General features: G+C 39.1%; 1 long non-coding RNA gene across 1 annotated transcript; it reads left to right on the top strand.

Moving 5' to 3' along the window:
• Nucleotides 1-14672: 14672 nt before the first annotated feature.
• LOC124267597 lies at nucleotides 14673-22096 on the top strand. The gene is made up of 3 exons (XR_006896068.1): nucleotides 14673-14794; nucleotides 18299-18302; nucleotides 22086-22096. It is a non-coding gene; the product is annotated as an uncharacterized LOC124267597 (long non-coding RNA).
• The last annotated feature ends 260 nt before the right edge of the window (nucleotides 22097-22356 follow it).

The following is a 22356-nucleotide window of genomic DNA, read 5'->3' as shown; positions in this document are numbered from 1 at the left end:
CACGTGTGGCCGGGAAGTTAACTGGGGATTCAAAAGTAGTGTATACAATGGGGGCGAGATCTAAGGGCCTGACAAAAGCTTTATTTGTGAAATAAAGCTTTACAGAGGCTTTTGTTGGACTTGATCTCGGGCCGCTATTGTATATACTACTGAACCACTTCCTGGTACGCCCCAAATCCAATCTGAACAATCTTATGACCGTGACACATCTTCTCAGTCAACTCAAAAGTCTCAATCAACGTCAAACGTTCAACAAATCGTTAAAAACAAAGGCAAACCGAAGCCAGATTCTTTGAAGAAACAAAGTGGCAGAGCCCCCAAATGGGTCAGATGATAAAATCAAATTATTTAACAAATACGGATCACTGGAGGACATGGACGTGTCCAAAAACGTCCATTCTAGGGCACATAGCTTGTCGCCCTCAAAAACGGTGCGGGGTAGATCCCCTATTAATCCGCCTAAAAGATAGGTCTATCTAACAATATAGTGCAGTGGAACTGTAGAGGACTCCGGACAAATTTTAATGAAATACATCTATTAATCCAGGATCTAACACCATCAGCGTTCTGTCTGTAAGAGACGTATCTGAAACAGACATATAATTTTAATTTACGTCAGTTTGAAGCCTATCATTACTTTTCCCCTCCAGGTGTTAGAGCCACTGGAGGTTCTACTATCCTTATACGACAGGATGTTATTCACAGCCCTGTTACACTTAGCACTAATCTCCAAGCTGTTGCAGTGCGACTTACTCTGGGTGTAGCATTTACGTTATGCTCTCTGTATATTCCGCTGCATCGAACCTATGATCAACTCCCAAAGCCATGTGTTCTTATGGGTGACCTAAACGGTCACAACCCACTCTTGGGGAGTACTAACACTAATACTAAAGGCAAAATACTGGAAGATTTCATTTCCAATAATGACCTGTGCATATTTAATGATGATCCAAGCACCTATCTGCATCCTGCAACTGGCACTTATTCTTCTCTGGATTTGTCGCTTGCAGATTCTAACCTCCTGAATGAATTTGATTGGTCTGTTCATAATGATCTTTGTGGAAGTGACCACTTCCCAACTATCCTTTCAGAAATAACTCCATCTGATTCTCCATCGTATACAAGATGGAACTTTTTGAAGGCTAACTGGTCTTTATATCAAACGATATGTAAATCGAAACTGCTACCTGAATGTTTCAGTGAATAACTGATCCCATTCAAACATTTGCTGACGTTTTAAAGCAAATAGCTGATGAGTGTATACCAAAGTCCTGTAGGACTCCACTTGTACGAAAACCATGGTTTAATACAGATTGTGGAAAAGCCAGAAAAGCGAGGAAAAAGGCAGAGCGTTATTTCCGACATCATCCAACTGTCCATAAGTTAAATGAATTTAAAATAATGCAAAGGCACTTCGTACCTTTCAACAAAACAAACGGCAATCTTGGAGAAATGATGTCTCCAAAATTAATTCACGCACGCCAATGTCTAAGGTATGGAACATGGTTCAAAGAATTAAGGCAAAGGTTCAAAATCTGCTGTTCACCATCTTAAGGGTCCTTCAACTACAACTTTAATAGGTTCAACTGTGAGCTGAATACCATCAACAGCAGTACGACGGATGCTGTCGTGTCATCTGACAAGGGAAGTGCATACAGTAACATTGAGTCATGGCCAAGACGGATCGCTAGTGCTTGCCGGAACCACACATGTGCTGGCAACGTTGTGTGTCTGGAAAACAGGAAAGGTTCACCCTACTGTACAGTAGAGTGCCCAGATCCCCCAGCTGTAAGAAATGGTCACATCCTCTCTCAAAGCACCTGCCATGAAGTTGGTTGTGTGATCGAGTATAACTGCTCTGGTGGCTATGTTCAATCGCAGGCTGCTGTTTGTGGACACGATGGCTCCTGGTCAACGTTTGAGTGTGTGGAAGGATGTGGTAATCCACCATTGGTAAACAATGCAGTCTTGGATGCAAGTGGAAACTCCTTCATTGTGGGAACAGTGCTCAACTACACATGCAAGGAACGATTGGTTGGTTTAGGAAAGGTACAGTGCAGACCTGATCGCACATGGTCGCAAATGGAATGCATTCCTATTGTAAGAAGTTGTGTTGAGTTGAAAACATGCAATTCAAGATACACGGACGGCGAGTATTGGTTGGTCCCGAAAGCATTTGTTGACAAACCAGCAAAGATATACTGTTACAATATGAAACGAGAACCACGAGAATTTATCTCACTTACAGAAGAGAACTACGTTGACTACTCGAATACAACTTGTGCATCCTCTATCAGCCATCGATTGATTGGGGGATGTAAATCTGTAAGGTTCGAGAAGTTTTAAATATCGGACGTATCCAGCATGCAATCAAACCGTAATGGCCTCAGAGATTGTACTTTTACCAACATTTCAAGATCTTGCATCGAAATACAGTTTGCATCCGCTTTTGACTGTCACGCAATGTGTGGTAGACCTGATTCGAGACTCTTTGTTATTGATACAAGGGACACCGGGCTGATAATTGATCCAAGGCAAAGATGGTCTGTTGCTTCGACAAGAGGAAATGTGAGGTTGGAAAATGTGACGAAAACATTTTCGGGACGTGTTATCCATGGGCGCTGTCGTGCACGATGCCGATGGTGTTTCCCAGACAAAGACACTCTGACGTTTGTGCTGGATCCGGATTATTTGCCAGATGTTATTACTGCAACTGTCCCAACATGTGGCTAACTGTACATTGATACCAAATGTGACCCAAGTTTGTCAACACTGGACACATTTTTAGAACATTAGAAATCATTTATCGATAGAACAGAAGGATACAAGGTTACTTATTATTAACTTGGTTCAAAATACACTAAATTATATCGTTTTACTGTCACTGTGAAAACGCTCGGGAAATGCAAACATGTATGCACTCGTGTCGTAAACATAGTATGAAATGGGCACCCATATAATAACCTCTATATAGTTCCTCCTACGATTTGTTTTTGCCACTGTGTAGATTTATAGTAACTAGTTGCTTTTACGACTTAGTTTTGTCACTGTGTAGATTTAAAGTTCCTCTTACGACTTGGTTTTGTCATTGTATAATGTTGTCATTGAATGGACTGTACACTATGTGACAAATACTCAGACAATGGTGAAGATAATTTAGCTGTGTCTGTAAAACCATGGAGCGAGTGGTAAATAATAGATTAATTTGGTATCTGGAAACCATGGAACGAGTGGTAAATATAAGATTAATTTGTTATCTGGAAACCATGGAGCGAATAGTAAATAAAAGATTAATTTGGTATCTGGAAACTAATTACAAATATTCAATGGTGCTTTTGGACAAAAACTAGAAGTACTATTGATCATTTAGTACGATTGGAACCATTTGTAGTAGTGCAGAAAACTCAGACAATGGTGAAGATCATAATGAATTGAGTTCATTAGATACATACAGCCTTGAGCAAGCTCATGATACAGCGACAGGGGCTGATAATGCTGATTCATGTCTGGAAACACTGCTCGATACATATGACCCAATATGGACTTCAGGGAATTTTCCACCATCTTGGCATATTGCATTTGTAATATTAATACCAAACTATTGCTGTCATCATTCTTATCTTTCTAATTACAGACCAATATCTTGAACTTGCTGTTTCTGTAAAACCATGGAACGAAAGGTAAATAATATATTAATTGGGTATCTGGAAACCATGGAAAGAATGGTAAATAACACATGAATTCTTGAAACTAATTACAAATTTTCAAAGGAACTTTCGGGGAATAAAAACTAGAACATTTAGTACGATTGGTATCATGTGTAATTGTACTATAGTGCTATAGTACCTAAACAACACGAAGTCTCAGTTTTCTTTGATCTTGAGAAAGACTATGATCCTACTTGGAAGCACGGCATTTGGTGAGGTGAGTGAAATTGGGTTTAACGTCGTGCTTGAGAATATTTCGCTCATATGAGGACGCGCATGCATGTTTATGTGTATGTGCGGCTGCATGTACTAGCCCAGACTTAAGCTGGTTTTATAGTGCTAGCTCACTGAGATACCATGCCGCAGTGAAGCATGAATACCCCACTCAGACACATTATACTGTCTCCGAGTCGACCAGTCCTTGTTGTACCCATTAATGCCGATCGCCAGGCAGGGACCAACAAGTTCCATATTTTAACGTCTTTTAGTATGACGCGGCCGGGGATCGAACCCGCGCCCTTCCGCTCTCCGGGCGGACGCTCTAACCACTACACCACAGAGGCGGTCCACACGGCATTTGGGGTTAAAAAGAGGATTTACATTTGAGAGGTCGTTTGCCTCAGTTTATATTGCAATTCTTAACATACAGGCAATTTCAATTCCGAGCGGGGTCAACCCTGCCTGATCATTACATACAGGGATAGCGTGTTTCACGAGGCAGTATTTTCACTGTTACATTTGTTTGATAATAAAATAAGTAATTTTTTAAAGGTTTTAACTGATTCTGTCGATGGATCACCCTTTCGTGGATGACTTTAATGTTTTTTTGTAGTCGTCGTAATATGCATACAGTTGAGAGGCTGTTACAAACCTGTCTCAATAAAATTTACAAACGGACAGTTGAAGACGGCTTTAATGTCTGTAAATCGAACAAAATATATTTTATTTGCATTACTGCAGAAAATATAAGCCACATGAATGTCCTGAACTATTTTAAATGGCACCCCCGTTAAAGGTGTACAGGAGGCCAAGTTCTTTGGTCTTATTGTTTACTCCAATTTAACATGTTTACCGCACATTAAATGTAAAATAAATCAGCGAGCCTGACCTACCGATCCCCAACAGTCGCCTCTTATGACAAGCATGGGTTACTGAAGATCAATTCTAACCCGGACCTTCATGGGTCCATATATATCTTTAATAACATTCACATGAGACGATATGAACGCCACACGTTTACTTCCAATATAGGTTAGGAGCAGTATCTTGATCTTGATCAAGCTGACTGGTCGCATGACACTCCACAGATTCATTATGGGACTGTGAGCATTGCCCTAGTTAGCGAACATTGCCGTGTCGATGTCCAGCTGAGGCATATTTCCGTCGAAAATGTTAAACATAACGCTTACACCAATGATGGCAACCGACTGAATCAACTGCAAAACAAGAAACGGATTGCTTACTGAGTTATCTGCACTTTAAGATACTGTACATAAATCGGTACGGTTTCTAAGGGTACGTTTAATTACGAGTGGGCACACTATAATGATGTAGGGACGCCAATACGGTGTGACGTAATGCAAGCCTGATACAGTACTGTGGACGACCTTCATCTTAGAATATGTCTTGAAAATCATGGATATGTTTAAATTGAAGGATTTTAAGCCACAGAATATCAACATGTACATTAAATATTCTTTTAAACGTCTTAGCTTCTTTTGACGTCAATTTAGATTCAATATTAATTATGTTTTAAAGGTGAAACGTTTCCTGTTTAGTCAGTATACATATAACCTTTTCGAGATGTATGTTTGTGATTGTCTATAATCATCAGCCCAAAAGCCATTAAACTTCAGCGTCAGGTTCATCAACATTTATATTTTATAGCGCGGGTTGTTATCTTTTCGCTTTAGTAGTTTTCAGAATGCACGGGAACATGATCATGTCTTGCCTTATTGTTGTACATAGTTTCTTAGGTCTCTCTTCGGTTTGCAGTGAAATAATAATAGACTTTTAATGTGCGACGTGCACAAGGACTTCGAATAGACCGAAATCGTTTCGTTTGAAATGAAACCGTGAAGACTCGGGTTACACTTGGTCTTCAGCAAACGTATGCTTGTATACCCTGTGAAGATCCGGGTTAAAATGTTCTTCAGCAACCCATGTTTTTTGTAAGCGGCGACTAACGAGATCGGATGGTCAGGCTCGCTGGCTTGGTTGACTCATGTCATCATATCCCAACTGATCACGCTGCTCATCACTGGATAGTCTGGTCCAGGTTCGATTAGTTACAGACCGCCGGCATATAGCTGGAATAATGCTGAGTGTGACGTTAAGCAGCAAGAAGCAATGAATTTATAATGAGGCCGGTTGTTCGCCGTAAGGGTGAATCGTGTCAGCACAGGCCCCGATTTCTCGAAACAAACTCATATCTGAGTTTCGACTAAAGTTAGAGTTTTTACTCAAATTTGAAAAAAAAGGGATTTCCTAGAATGAACTAAAATCGATATTAAACTCAAAGATAGTAGACAATTTGAGTTTGGTGGATAGATTACTTAAGTTGTTTGGGCTTTTTTATTTAAAAAATGCAGTTGAGTTAAAAATTCATCTGTTTCAAACTGTCCAACTCAGTTTGAAATTTGAGTAGAAACTTAAGTTTGTTTCGAGAAATCGGGGCCCGAACAGTACTTTTATTTCTCTCAGGCCGAGATACTCGGCATAAGAGGTACAAATACACAGTTGTGAATATATGGGTTGGCAGGATGGTTTACAAGGAAGATTGTACAGTTTTCATGTAAGTACTACAAAATATACAGTTTTTCACACCATGTGTAATGAGAACAATTCGTCCACGTCCTTGTGAGATTTTTTACGCACACGAAAACATATTTGTGCTTGCCACAACGCAGGTACGTTCCTGATGTTAAATGTGTCTTGTATTTGATGGTACTTGTGTAATCCGAACCACCATTAAAGAATTACACATATCCCATTCAACTAGATAATCAATATTTGCATAGTAGACGTGTGGATGGCATTTTCTCTTGTTCACAACAGTAACAAAAATGATATCCGATGCAATTTACTATTTCGACTCGACCATACATGTTGGTATCTCCTGGCGGTGGGGTAGCCTAGTAGTTAAAGCGTTGGCTCGTCACGCCGAAGACCCGGGTTCGAAACCCCACATATATAATATGTAAATATGGGTATAATATGTGAAGCCCATTTCTGGTGTCCCCTACCGTGATGTAGCTGGAATATTGCTAAAAGCGGCGTAAAACCAAACTCAGCCAGTCAGCCAGTGTTGGTATCTCCAGCGCCTACATGTACATGGAGACCTATATTGAAAAAAAGATGAAATGTGTCATAATATGTGAAAACAGAGTACCAGATGTAGACGGAAATTAAATTTATAGTTGGGAGATTAAAGTTAAATTGTACCTCGCATCGGTAGCATTGTACTAGTACCATGCAGCAATGCTATGATAATGATTAGATTTATGACATGTAGATCTCCTTAACACGGACAGTTTAAAAATATCATCCTCGCACTAACATTTAAAAGTGAAACTATGTGACTATTCAATATAAAATGCGTTGTGGGTAATAGCAAACTGCTTAGGTAAGGCCAACTGATCGTGGACCATTGTAATAGAAAGACTGAACTATATTCTCGACCCTGTGTGTAATATTTTAGCGTTTGCATATTCATATGTATCTTCATCAAGAAGACTTTGAATAGCAGAGGCTTCTCTCAGCGGATTATTTAAAACTGTTTGTTTAGTAAATATATACTCGGCGTCATTTGTGAAGAGTCAAGCCATTGGAAATCCACTTGCCACTTAATGTAATGATTTGCACCTGTAAGTCGCTCTATCCAATGAAAGTGGAGGACAATATTATACACATGCTTTGATTCTTTTTCACTGTCGAGTTTGCATCTTCACAAAAAAGACTTTGAATATCAGAAGCTTGTCTCAGCGGATTATTTAAGACTGGTACGTTTGTTTAGTAAATATATTCTCGGCGTCATCAATGAAGGGTCAAGCTATTGGTAACACTATTTCTTGAAAGTTAAAATCTTCGTTATTGTTTGAAATATACACAACTGAATGTCTTACAAACTTCCTTAACAGTATGGAAAAACACATAAGGCGGTTGAAATGTTATTATTACGTTCTTTAACGAAATCGCAATTTAAAATGGGACATTTTTTGACACATGCTGAAAGTGGTCAGGCTAAAGTCCTTTTGGAATCAGGCCCAGATTTCTCGAAACAAACTTAAGTTTTTACTCAGATTTCAAACTGAGTTTGACTGCATTTTAAAATTAAAAAAAGCCCAAACAACTTAAGTGATCTATCCACCAAACTCAAATTGTCTACTAAGTTTGAGTTTAATGTCGATTTCAGTTCATTCTGGCAAATGCATTTTCTCAAATTTGAGTAAAAACTCTAACTTAAGTCAAAACTCAGACTTAAGTTTGTTTCGAGAAATTGGGGCCTGGTCAGACATGTGAGTCAGAGTGCTATTGTAAGACTGCTTTCCAGCCAGGTCGCCCCAGAGTCACAACAATCCGAGATGATAGACACATGATTAACTTTGCGTAACGTAACAGACTCCTTAACGCAGAAGATCTTTAGACAGTTCAGCGTTAACAATGTGGGGATATCCAGGAGCACCTCTCGTCGACGTTTAAGGGCAGTCGGACTCCGCTGTAGGCGACCTGCAGTTATTCCACAACTAACACCACCACTGGAATCAACGCCAATGGTCTCGTGTGCTCTTCACAGATGAAAGCAGATTCAATTTGTCCTTCCATGATCGTCGGCAGAGGATTTATCGTACCATTCCTGCAAGCTATGTGTGGCTTTTGGTCGACCCTCATTACTGCAAGGCGACAACGCTAGGCCTCATAGTGCCAGGATTATCACGGAATTCCTTAGGCAGCAGGGTGTAGAGTGGATGGAGTGACCAGCATGCTCGCCAGACCTCAACCCAATTGTGGATGCCTGGGATGAGCTCGGTCGACGTGTGTACACGTCACCCAGCACCAGTGGATCTCTCAGGACTCCGCAGATCTCTAGTACTAGAATGCGATTCCGTAGTCTTTCTTTACGAACCTGATAAGAAGCATGAGAACAAGGTGCACCCGTGTCTTGGACGCAAGATATTGAATGAGCGAGTGCTTTCATTTGAGGGGGAAGGGGGAGTTTGCATTATACAACTGATGTTTGCAGTGCTGTTTGTCTTTTGTGTCTGTATGTCACGATGTGTCACGTTTGTCAACGCATCAAAAATTATGATGACACTCTTAGTTGTATTATGTCTGAGTAACTTTACTTTACATGTGCTATATATCATTTGACCCTTTATTAATGGCGCCTAGTATATTTAGAATGTGTAAAATGTGTCGGTACAGGAGAGGGAAGCAAACAGATCAACACATTGTTTTCTTCAAACTAGTATGTAGGTAAAATGCATAATGATAAAATATATATGTGATATTGATTACCAGTAACCAGAACGTCATGCAAAACAAGTTTCTATGGGAGTTTTGAAACAATAGATATAAATTATTTTATCGGCGAAGTGAATACTTTTGTATTTTTCCGCTTCTACGTCTGAGATGAAAATATTTATCCGTAATATGAGAAAGGTTGCCATACCAGAGATTCGGTATTTTGAAACGCGTATCGCAACACTGTATATATTACATACTATAAGTATCTATATGTAAAATTAACAATAGCAAATGAACTTGTCCAAACCTCAATTTAACTTACTATCTGGATAAATGTGACCCTCAAGGAATTAAATGGTAACTTTAATTATAAAATGGTAACTTTAAACGCAAAGAGAACGAAAATGAGTATTTTATTCATAGAATACCCATTGCTCCTCAGTATCCTAAAAAAAATACTTACAAATACTTTTTGACATTTGTTGCTGAGATGCTAAAGAGATAGCAGTATGCAAAATTGATGTAGTTGTTACAACTGAGTCAGTGTCAGGAGATTTGGACATGTGTGAAAAAACACAATGGCGACGGATTTGAGACATTCAGCAAAGTCAGTGTTAGAGTTTGAAAACTATCTACCTTAAATGTCTAAGTTTTCCCGATAAATATTCTCTTCTGTGTAATTTACTTGAGCAAAACCTTATTTGTGCAGGAATAATTAAGATGTATGATTTTAGACATGATTCGTAAGCGCACCCCAATAGAGTGTATAGCATTGAAGGTCCCCTCAGTTGTCATTTACAGATATCAAGTAAAAGTTGAAAGAAACTTTGTTTTTTTCGTGATTACACCACCTATAATTCAAAAATGGTATAAGTTCGTCCTAATTCATTATTGTCAGACAACGGAATGGTACTGAAGTTTTAAAATATATAACTTGAATTATTATGAAACATCATTATTAATGTGTTATCTTTGCTGAATTTAAAGCGTACATGTTGTCAGAAACATTGAGGAAGACGATTGTGCTGGTGCTTCTATATTTTCCACCCCACCTTATAATGGCGCGGGGTCCGATGATGATATTGGTGAGGATGATGGGTGTACTATTGACCTCATAACAAGTTGATTTTTTTGTGCTGAAATGAATTGATAAAATATGCCACGACCTGGCTAAAATTGAATTTACAAATTTTGATAAATCTAATATGGGGAAATGATCTGAATGTACAAGGAAAATGTCACTACTGCTGAAAACATATCCGGTAAAACCTGGGAGCCTTTGCCCCCATGCACCCTATCTGAGTGCAGAAACATATTTTGCAATTTCTGAAAACATATATAAATACATTGAAAACAACACTCAATTATGTTCATTATAACCAATGGCTAAAGTATATTAGAAAATAATCAATATGTGAAAAGTTGGGGATTAATGAGGTAACAAGTGCAGTTATTTTCAGGATGCTGGTACACAATCCTATGTGAGTATGTGAGTTAGCAATATTCAAGTAATATCACTTCGGGGGGACATAAGAAATTAGCTTCACGCATTGCACCCATCTTGTCAATCGAACGTGTGTGTGTGTGTGTGTGTGTGTGTGTGTGTGTGTGTGTGTGTGTTTCGGTGTGACAAAGGAACGCTTTAAGCACTAGTCTACCCCACTGTCCCCCAACCCTCAAGAAATCACATGAGTATTTATATAATAATACTACATAATAGGGATATTTATAAAGCGCCAGTGTCCACCCGCGAATGCATGCTCATGGCGCTGAGAACCTATGTACAAGGAAAATAAAGAGTCACTGGAAGGCTTTAGTGAAGAAAAGGGTTTTCTTGAAAGAATCAGTTGTTACAGTTTCATGTGGAGAGGCAAAGAGGTCCATAGGAGTGGATCAACATGTTGAAAACCTATCTTTCCGTAGAAAGAGAGGCGAAACGGGAGAACTACAAGTAGATGCTGATCTTGAGAACGAAGAGTCCTGGATGGAACATACTTGTTAACAGGGATGTTAGATATGAAGGTGCAATATTGTTGAGACAGTTATATACGATGCACAGAACTGTGCAGTTTATCCGGTATTGAACAGGAAGACAGTGTAGAGATTTTAGGACAGGAGATATATGGTCATATTTAAAAGATAACGAAATAATTCTTGCGGCGGTATTCTGAACTTTCGGGAGCCTTTTAATGTGTTCTTTAAAGGGTCCGTTGAGAAGGCTATTGCAATAGTCAAGGTGGGAAATTACTAGACATCTAACTAGGATATGTGAACTCTGCTTGGTGATGTACTTCCTGATTGTGCCGATGAAGATGTTGGTAGCAGGTCTTACACAGATTTCAACTTGTGAGGACATGGATAAACCAGAATGCAGCTGCACTCCGAGATCCTTGGCTTGACTTGAGGGAGAGCTACAGACAGAGGCAATCTTCAATTGATCCCTATTCACCTTGTCGATGTGTTGCCATCTTCCCACTAACAATACCTCATTTTTCTCGTCATTTAGTTTAGTTTCCTTTCAGTCGTCCACGATTTTATTTCAGACGTGCATGTTTCAATCTGCTGTAAGTAAAGTAAAGAGCCTATATTGAATATATTCAATTCCACATCATCAGCATTTGAGCAGTGAGGAGTGTCAAACTTGTCAGTGACGTTTTTGAGATGATTGACATAGATAAGAAACACCGCTGGACCCAGTACTGAACCTTGTGGCACTCCACAAGAGAGCACTGTTTTCTCAGATAACTTTCCAGAGACACACACATATTGTCTTCTGTTGCAGGGATAATACGTGAACTAGGCGAGCACAGTACCGGCAATACCTACTTGATGCTGCAGGATATCGAGCGGTTTGTGGTGGTCTACAGTATCAAACGCTGCACTGAGGTCAAGGAGGGTCAATAGTGCCTCATCTCCAGAGTCTATAACACACTGTAGGTCATTCACAATTCTCAGGAGCAAGGTCTCTGTTGAGTTTAGAGGACGATAAGCAGATTGATAGTCATCCAGTGAGTTTATTTTTACGCCGCACTCAGCAATATTCCAGCGGTGGTCTGTAAATAATTGAGTCTGGACCAGACAGATAGTCATCCAGGATGTCATGCGCATTCAAATAATAATAATTAGTCCTTTTGTAACAGTTTTCTCTACTAGTTTTGAACGATAAGTCAAATCTGAAACAGGTCGATAGTTCTTTAGAATGTTCCTATCTAGTTTGGAATAACCGAGCACAATGTCAGTATCAACATTCGCCAGCTGCTAGAACAACCCTATCCCTCCTCATCATCAGACGTTGAATTTGACGTTGAGGTATTCTTGATCATGTATAAAGATCATGTTCCTATATGCATCAAGATCTGTGCTGGAGGATCTCTTCGACGTCTCCAAAACACGTATCCCATCCGACAATAATATCCCAACACATATCTTGTCACCTTTTCCTACACCACAAAATGTACCAATTCCATTTCCTCTACTTCCGCTATACCATTCTGATAACGAGTACCTAATTCATACCGATTTTAGCTTAATCTGAGGTTATTGGTAGCATTGTAGATCAGGTTGAATGATATAACCTTAACAAACCGATTGCGATAACCATCCATTATTTAACCCTGTGCTCTCCATTAAACGTGGTGCTTAATGCATGCGCCCGTCTACTGCATTCAAAAAGCTTAATTGGCGGGACTAAACATAAAGGCATTTCATTATAAATACGAGTGAGCATTTTTTATGAACCAAGAAGCTTGGAATTAATTGTTTAACTAAAAGATTAAGATTTATTTCAAATGAATTATGCCATTACCACTGACTTACGGCAGTCGAGTTCAGAGGCATATATTATTATTGGTTAAATAATGTTGTGTAGCAAATGAAAATGACAGTCAACTCACAGGTTTCTTTGTAAAAACAGGGCGGTGGGTTAGCCTAGTGGGTAAAGCGTTCGCTCGTCACGCCAAAGAACCGGGTTCGATTCCCCGCATGGGTACAATTTGTGACGCCCATTTGTGGTGTCCCCCGCCGTGATATTGCTGGAATACTGCTAAAAGCGGCGTTAAACAATACTCACTCACTCACTTTGCAAAAACAACGAATATGACTTTTGAGGCTATCAACATATGCCCTTGTTTGTCATGCAAAATCTACCTTTACGTGTAGAATATATTCCTGGATATGTATAGCTTCAGACACATGAACGCAATGACGACTGCGTGCATGCTCATCAAACCAGACGTGCAATACTCATAGACATACGAAACCCTGTTGTTTTTTTAAGCTGAATTGACCCTCCAGTTGGATTTGAGGTAGTCCTGTTGACCGTTGTACAGAGTTACGTCCCTTTTTGCAAGGACTCTTGTTTCAATCTTGAACATGATCCTGCAGAGATCCTGGTATATGGTTGTTGTTTTTTCATTTCAATTTAAATTTGCTCCATCAAGTGAAACACAAAAGTGTATGTGTATGTCCGTGTATGGGCTTTGGACACAAAAAAAGAAGAAATATCAATTAAAATTGATTAACTGGTGAACTTCCATTGTTGATCTTGCGGACAGAAAGCTTTTCAAATTTCATGAATTTTTAGACTGTCTATTAAACCAATCCATTTTCCAAAGGTTGTCTTACAGTCCCTCAGCAATACCATTTCCCTTCCGCCCAACTCTTTCTGAAATTGTGATCGGAATCTCCCTTCTCCTTTTCAGCTTAAATGGAGTTTGTGTTTCATTCAAAGTGATAGAATTTATGGGGCTAAGTGTTAGTCTTCCTTCTCCATCTATCAATGGCGCAAATTCCCCAACATTCATGCTGGGGGTTCTGACAGCGCTGGCTGCACATATTATACATGCTACGTTTTCTATTGTAATCGGCAGTAATGATAAATGGACTTATAGTTAATCAGATATTTACGTGTCAACTCAAACCATAATACCACAATTACAAAACAATTCCGTGTTCACCACCTAATATCAAACTACTCCTGAGAGGATACGTAACGCTCAAAACATTCAAAGTATATTTAAACTTTCCGCTTTTTTTAAATCGTAAAATATATATATTTTAATTTATGGCAAGATTTGGGGATATTATGTAAATCCAACTAAGGCCCATGCAGGAAGCAAATGTACTGTAAGTCCCCATGTTTCCCGAGTATGGTGAACTACCCTCAGTTGTTAGCAATCTATAGCCTGTTTTTATATTGTATAGTTAAAATGTTTTAGATTTAGTTACTAGCTTTACATTTCTACCTGTGAGAATCAAGTTGTTTTACTGTCCTTCGTTGGCAGGTTTTTATAATTTTCCTATAATTTTTATTAATCTCTAGATTGATTTAGTCACGATATGGCTGAAATATTGCCAAAGTGACTTTAAATTTGAACTCACTCACTTACTAATAACAAACTACGCCAATTTGCAGCATATAGTCGAAAGGTGTGCGAGAAAGGATGGAAACACACAGCACAGGTAAATTAATCAATAACTTTGTCGGCACTTGTCCACGTGCTCCAGGTACACTTGGATGTTCCTCTCTTTGCACTCCTCCCTCATAACAAATAGTGAACTGTGTCAAAATGTTAATGATAGTTTGTTAAACGACTTTTCTTATTGTTAGGACATAAATTCTTGTATGTCCTGCTTGACTGTATTGATTTTTCCATCACAAGGGAAAAGTATTTCAATGTAAAAACTGTTGAGGTCCCTTTTAGTACTGTTAATTTTCATGTAATTATTGACTTTTGGTAGTTTGGCTGTACCGTCACAGGGGGTTGAAGTATTGTAAAATTATTGTCCTCCTGAGAGGGTACGTAAGTCTCAAAATATTCAAAGTTAATTTGAACCTACTACTATTTTTCATCGTAGCAAATATGTTATTTTAAATTTATGGCTAGATTACTTAACATTGCCAATCGCTGAAGGAATGCATCGAATCGAATCATACCATTCCAAGATATCGCGATAGCATCGTATCTAGTTGGTTTTACTGCCCGTTGTCGACATTTATTTTAAATTGATTACCTTGTTTTCATCGCTATAAGGCTGTAATATTACCGATGCAATGTAATATTTTAATAAATCATTAATTAATGATACAATTACAGATGAATGTATTTTGTATTTTTACTATTCATCCCGAAACATAACAAACAGCGGAACAATACGCAAGCCCATGAATATAATATTGCAAGTATACTTCTTCTTTTCTGGCGGTAGCAGCGGGATATATTTTGTAAGAACAAAAATATGTATTTCTCTTACTAATCGTCCCGAATGTTTCTGGGTGTATATGACATACAGCGGAACAATACGCAAGCCCACGAATATGAAACGGCAAATATACTTCTTCTCTTTTGCGGGTAATAACACGATGTATATTCTGTAAGTACAATATGTATTTCTCATACTATTGGCCCTAATTGCTTCTCCGTGGCCATAACACACAGCGGAACAATACGCAAGCTCCGAAATATACGATGGCAAATGTACTCCTTCTCTTTGGCCGGTAGTAGCACGAAATATTGTATGAATGAATTCATTGTTCTCTATTCACTGGTCCACCGCCATATAGCTGGAATATTGCTGTGGCGTAAAACCAAACTCACTCACTCTCTCTATGCACTGGTTGTTGTAGAATTTGCTTGTGAATGAATCGATAGATCAACTAGAGAGTGAGTGAGTATGATTTTACGCCACTTTTAGCAATATTTCAGCAATATCACGGCGGGGGACACCAGAAATGGGCTTCACACAGTGTACCCATGTGGGGAATCGAACCCAAACCTTCGGCGTTACGAGCGAACGCTTAAAATCAAACCACCCCACTGCAACAATGTCGGTGCTGAGTATGTGTGAGTCACTGTTATAAACAGTCGACCTTGGAGGGGTGCCTATTCGAGTTATGTACGGTGTATCTGCTTGCTTAACGGTGTGGTTATCTGGGACTGTATTCTAAAAGTCTAAAAAAATTCTTAAGTTTTTACCTTAAGTCTAGAAGAAATAACTCAGGTAAGTCAAAAACTTAAGTCGGTATTCATAATAAACTTAAGTCAGAGACTTAGCTAAGTCTGCGTAAATACACCTAGTCAGTTATATAACCATGCGTGCGAAATCCCCGAATAAACTTCCACCCCGTCATGGGATATCTACGGAATTCCCCGGATGTCTACATCAGACGACACTCGTAAACAAAATGAGATGTTGATAACACCGGTACTTGTCACAGCAAAAATAACTAGGTTTCCGCAATGTGGAAACCTGGTGGAAAGTGGACTGAAACTTAAGTTTCCACCTGGAATCCAGTGAGTTTCCGTTCTTTTACATTGAGTTTCCGCAAGAACGGAAACTAAGTTATTTTTGCTGTGCGTAGTAGTTCACGGAAAAGACAGCCAAACTGGACTGTCTATTAGCGGATCTCGTCAAGGCGGACAAGCAGGCGATTGCGCGGAAATTTCCCCAGGTAGTGAAGGGAGAGTCGCCAGGAGACATGGCAAGTGAGTAAGATCTCGAGTGATTTTTTATCATGTAACATGTTGTGTGATTAAGTACTGAGTCAGTTGATCTCGTTGGTAGTGAAAATGAACTTAAAATGCCATTCAGGAAGAGTCCTTCATGTAAATTATCTCACAAATGTAATGGAATTACAGTGTTTGAGTTTCGCGAACAGAATCACTGTTTGCTAAGTAGAGCTGACAGAACTTTGCGATCCGTGCGAATCTGCCTTTCCCACATACACCCATGCGTAAGGCGGTGGGTGGATTGAAGATCCACTGTATGTCTCTATCCAGCATAGAATTGTAGATCTTACTTTGATCCAACTCCCGAATAGCTTTGAAGTTTGTCCGATTATCTGATCTAATAATCTCTGGTTTTCCTTGACGTGCCTCAAAGGCATTGATAAAGGAATATGTTTCCACAGAATCAAGTTTCTCAATGTGTATTGCTCTCACTGTCAGGCATGTGGACAAACATCCGTATCGCTTTACCAAACTTCTGCCCCTTTTCACAAGAAATGGGCCAAAACAATCAACTCCAACATAAGTAAATGGTGGTTTGTGATGAGTTACCCTTTCTTTGGGTAAAGTTGCCATTTGCTGTGAGCTCCCGATACCCTGATGTCGTCGACAATGGACACATTTTCGCAGTATCTTGTTAATTCTGGTACGTGCATCGATAAGCCACAAATTTTGCCGCATGTGAGACAAAACATGTTCTCGTCCTGAATGTCCAAGGACCTCAACGTGATGATTCTTTGGAATGATTATAGGGTGTTTGCATTCTTCTGGAATAGGGGCGTTACCCAAACAACCTCCAACACACAAAACACCAAGACAATTCAAGACTGAATCAAGTTTGTAGAGTTGACTAGATTTCTTTACTTGTTCACCTTTTTTCAGACAATCTATTTCCTCATGAAAATGACATCTCTGTAAATACGTTACAAGCTGAACTTCTGCAGTCTTCAGTTCTTGTAAAGTCAAATGCTTCTGATAAACAGTTGATGTAAATTCTGTTCCCTTTGATCTCTGAAGCAGCCAATGTTTGAATCGCAGAAGCCAAGCTGTGGCTTTCTTCAGTTTCAGCCATGATGAGAACCTCTCCCGTAATCTGTCCATACCACACACAGTTGTATTCACTTGTACAAAAGATTCTACTGTGTTACCTCTCTGAACTCTGATACCTGTAATATATCAGTTATCACTGGCCATCTGTGCTCCTCTTGCCATAAGAAACTTGGCCAAAAATCCATTGATCAAGATGAAGAATTTCATCAGCATCTAAGCCACGGGATGCATCATCAGCTATATTTATGTCTCATCCAACATATCGCCAACTGTCCGGTGAAGAACCTGAATAAATAGCACTCATTTGATCTGCCCCGAAGGTTTTGTTACTCTTGATTGTAATGTAAAACTGTCATACTATCAGACCAGAAAATGGAATCCCCAATTTCCATTCTCAGTTCTCTGCATAACATTTGATCAATTCTAACTGCCATCAAAACAGCAGATAATTCATTTGCTTCAAAGGCGCAGGTCGAGATTTTCCTATCACAAAAGCGCAAATTATCTGTCCTTCATTGTTGACTATTCGTAGATACGACACTGTGCCATACCCCGCCAATGATGCATCAGCAAAGTGATACAAATCGCACTTACAAATCGAGTTTTCAAACCCTGATGGGATTAAACATCGGTCAACCACAAAAGTTTCAATCGACGGCAATTTCTCAAGCTTAGCAAACCATTTCTGGGCATTGTCTTGTTCCAGTGGGTCATCCCTTTGTTTATGTAATCGGCATTCACTTTGAAAGATGATTTTTGTCTTGAGGACAGCAGGGCAGATGAAACCAAAAGGATCGTACACTGAACCAATAATACTTATTAACCCTCTCTTGGTAGCTGGTTTAGATTTACTGGTAGTTCGAAACCCAATTGTGTCATAGTCTGTACTCCACTTTACGCCAAGAGCTCGCTCGCTCTTGAGGTAGAAAGTCACTAGTCAAGTCAATGTTCCGGGGGATATAGAAATGAGTTCCGTCCGTCACACTTTGTCCGTAGCATATCTCTTAAACTATAGGTGATATCTTAACCAAACTTGGTACACATATCAACGCCTTTTGGGGGTTAGACCCAGATGGGAATTTTTTTTTTGCGGTTTCCAAGTAAACATGACTGAGGCTGTGACTATGAGTGAGTGAGTTAATATTTAACGTCACATCGGCAATAGTTCAGCCATACCGTGACGAGAACATTTGACATTGAGATGGGATATATATATATATAAATATATATATATCTATATATATTATAAATATATTATCAATTATTATAGGTTTATATATATTATAAAAACCTGTCGACAAAGGACAGTAAAACAACTAGAATACCACAGATATACATGTAAAACTAGTAATTAAATCTAAAACATTTTAACAATAGGGGACAACACGATAAAAAAAATGGGCTATAGATCACCAACAACTGAAGGTAGATCACCATACTAGGGACCTGTGACTATGAGGATGTCATCTTGTCCGGAGCAGATCTCCCAAACTATACATGCTAGCTTCATCAAACTTGGTACACATATCAAGCATGATCCCTGTGTGTGCCTTTTGGGGTTTAGATCCAGATATGAATTGTAGTTTTTGTGGTGTCCATGGAAACATGGCTTAGGCTATGAGGATGTTATCTTGTTGCATTTTCCATGGCAACAAGTTAGGCTTCAACTGAATTTGGTGGCAGGGCTCCTTTCTGGAGCAGATCTTAAAACCTTTCAATACTCTCCTTACACTTTGCTGTATACCCTCCAAAACATTGACATAATCATAATTAGTAGACATATTCATAAAGAGTATGGTGCCGTTGCGGGGGATATTAATGACTTTGTCTTCTTGTTTCTTTTGCTCTCTCTTCACTAGGAATGGAATCCAACACAGTTCTATTGTTACTGATCCACTTTGTCATCCTAAAGCCTCCCTTTGACAGTAGCTCACAGAGCTGCTTAATTAGGCAAATGGCTTCATCTTCTGCTGGCACTGACTTTAAACAGTCATCTACATATAAATTGTCAAGCACTGTTCGAACTGTTTCCTGATCAAAGTCGTTAGCATTATCCCCTGCTGTTCGTCTTAACAGCATACGAAGCACAACTGGGGCTCCATACCCCGCCAAACAAATGTACTGTCATTCTATACACCTGAGGTGGTTTAGTCCTGTTCATATTAGGCCACCACAAAAATCGCAGTGCATCCTTATGCTTCTCACTAACCTTCACTTGATGAAACATAGCTTCTATGTCTCCCATAAAAGCCACCTTTCGTTGCCGAAATCGAAGAAGTACACCAATCAGTTTGTTGGTAAGATCAGGTTCCTGTAGGATTTCAGTACTTAAACTTGTACCTGCACACTGTGCGGAACAATCGAACACAATTGTTTGATGAGGAATGTACCAAACCGGCCTATCCCCTGTAATGATTTCATTAGCAGGCACCTTTTCTGCATATCCCCTTTGCAATAGGTCTCTTATTCTGTCTTGATATCTTCCAGCCAAGTTCTGGTCCTTTGAAAGTCTCCTATACAGATATTCCAATATTGCTTCCGCAATGGCATAATTGTTCAGCAACTCTGGTATATCAGACTTAAATGGAATGTCCATCTTGTAATGTCCATGATCAATTTCCACACTTTGGTCCCACATGTTAACAACTTTCTGATCATTAACAGACATAGTAACTTCACTATCCACTCCATGTGAATCCACTTTCCAAAACTTCTCCACTAAAGACTGTAACTCACAATCCTTTTGCACAGCTTGGACATAATGAGATGTTACTGCACAAGGGCTGCCAAGCTCCATTTACCACCCAGCCTAACGTCGTTCTTGAAGCATAGGGTTCATCCAAACTCCTCTACAAATGTCGAATGGTGCCAGCGCTGAGGGATTATCTTGTCCAATAAGAAGTTCTGTCTTAGCCCCTTCCAGTTCATGCAGACTGATATCTTTCAAATGTGGCCATATGTCTAAGTCTCTTTGAGATGCCATACTGATTGGAAAAACTGGAATTTCAGGAATCACGAAAACATGATGCATCCTTATCCAGTGCTTACCACTCAAGTCAGCAACATCTAAATTTACTATACTTGTGTCAGATTTTGAGTTATCACTAGTCAGTGTGGTCAGTGATAAAGTTGTTCTACTACCTTGAAGGCCAAGTTGTTTAACTATGTCCTGTGTACAGAAAGTATTTGTGCTTCCTGGGTCATGTAAGGCATAAGTCCTGACGCAGTTATTTTCACAGCCTTTGATTATAACTGGTACAGTGGGAAGAGCTACCCTACTCATCCCGGCCCCATTAACCCCACACACTGAATTGTGAAGAGACTGGACTGTTGTTTGTTTAGATATTTCCTGATATTTCTTTTCAGCATCATTAGACCGACTACACTGGCTTCTTTTAAAGTGCAAAAGTCTTGAATGCTTACGTTTACATCCATCCACGCCACATTTGCTTGGATGTAAACAATTGTATGACATATGTTGATAAGAGAAACAGTTATAGCACAAATGCTTCTCAGAAACAAACTCATGCCGTTTTTCTGGACTCATCTGTTTGAACTGTGTACAAGTGTATATGGCATGGTCACCAGTACAATACTTGCAAGCCGGTATTTTGTTTCTTCCAAACTGTGTTTGCCCTCCATATCCTTTGTAGCCAGCTTTGCTTTGAATATTAAAGTTAGATGCAGAATTCCTCTTTGAATTCCTCTTTGGATTCATTTTGACATCTCTAGAGAAGTTGATTGTTCCAAACACAGGATCATTCGCCTCCTCCGCAGCAGTCTCTATGAATCCAGCCAGGTGAGCAATGTTGGGGTAATAATGTATTGAAGTATGCCCAAAATATGAAAGGAAATAATGTATTTCATCCTTATTTGCTTGATGTATTCCCTTGAGTGTTTTTAATAGGTGGTTATTTTTACCCTCTTTCTACTAGTATCTCCGAATTGATATTTTCAAAAATAGTTGATATGAAACAAAGACAGTGACTTTCTTATAATATGACGTATGCTGTTCGTAAGATTGTTTATTTACAGAAATATTCTCTACATTCTGTTTTGGAATCCAATAAAGGGCTTCAATTCATAATACACATATTCATGAATAATGGTACACAATTACTAAGCCTTAAAGATGTACTTATATACATTTTTTTGGCATCCTTTTTACCTTTGTTCCCTCTGACTTGACATAATCAACAGAGAAATCATTAAACGCACTGAAAAATTAGTTTTTCATCAATTTAAATAATTTTCATTTTCCCTCCTCCAATTGAAGAATGCCAAACAAAAATTTATTTAGTTATTTTCAAATCAAGGAGGTGATATTAATCCAATTGTTAACAACTTTATGCTTTAGAAAATCACAGACACCATCAATTCAAATGGACAGCAACAACGAAGCAGAGATGAGGTTATCAAGAAATGGAAAAGCCTTAAGAGTGCGGGCAAAAACAATTACAGCTCTTTCAAGAATGCAACAACTGCAACCGGTAAATTTGGTAATTTATTTCCTATGGAGGGTAGCACATGGGGGTTAAGGCCTAAAAAATAAATCTTGGGTTTCCGATTTCCCTACTGACCCAAAATTTTGTTACTGACCCTAACAATTTTACTCCCCGTTATAAATC

This window comes from Haliotis rubra, unplaced genomic scaffold, assembly GCF_003918875.1.
Source record: "Haliotis rubra isolate DU_JTF1 unplaced genomic scaffold, ASM391887v1 Scf1321, whole genome shotgun sequence".
Lineage (NCBI taxonomy): Eukaryota > Metazoa > Mollusca > Gastropoda > Lepetellida > Haliotidae > Haliotis > Haliotis rubra.
This window is presented reverse-complemented; position numbering and strand designations above follow the sequence as displayed.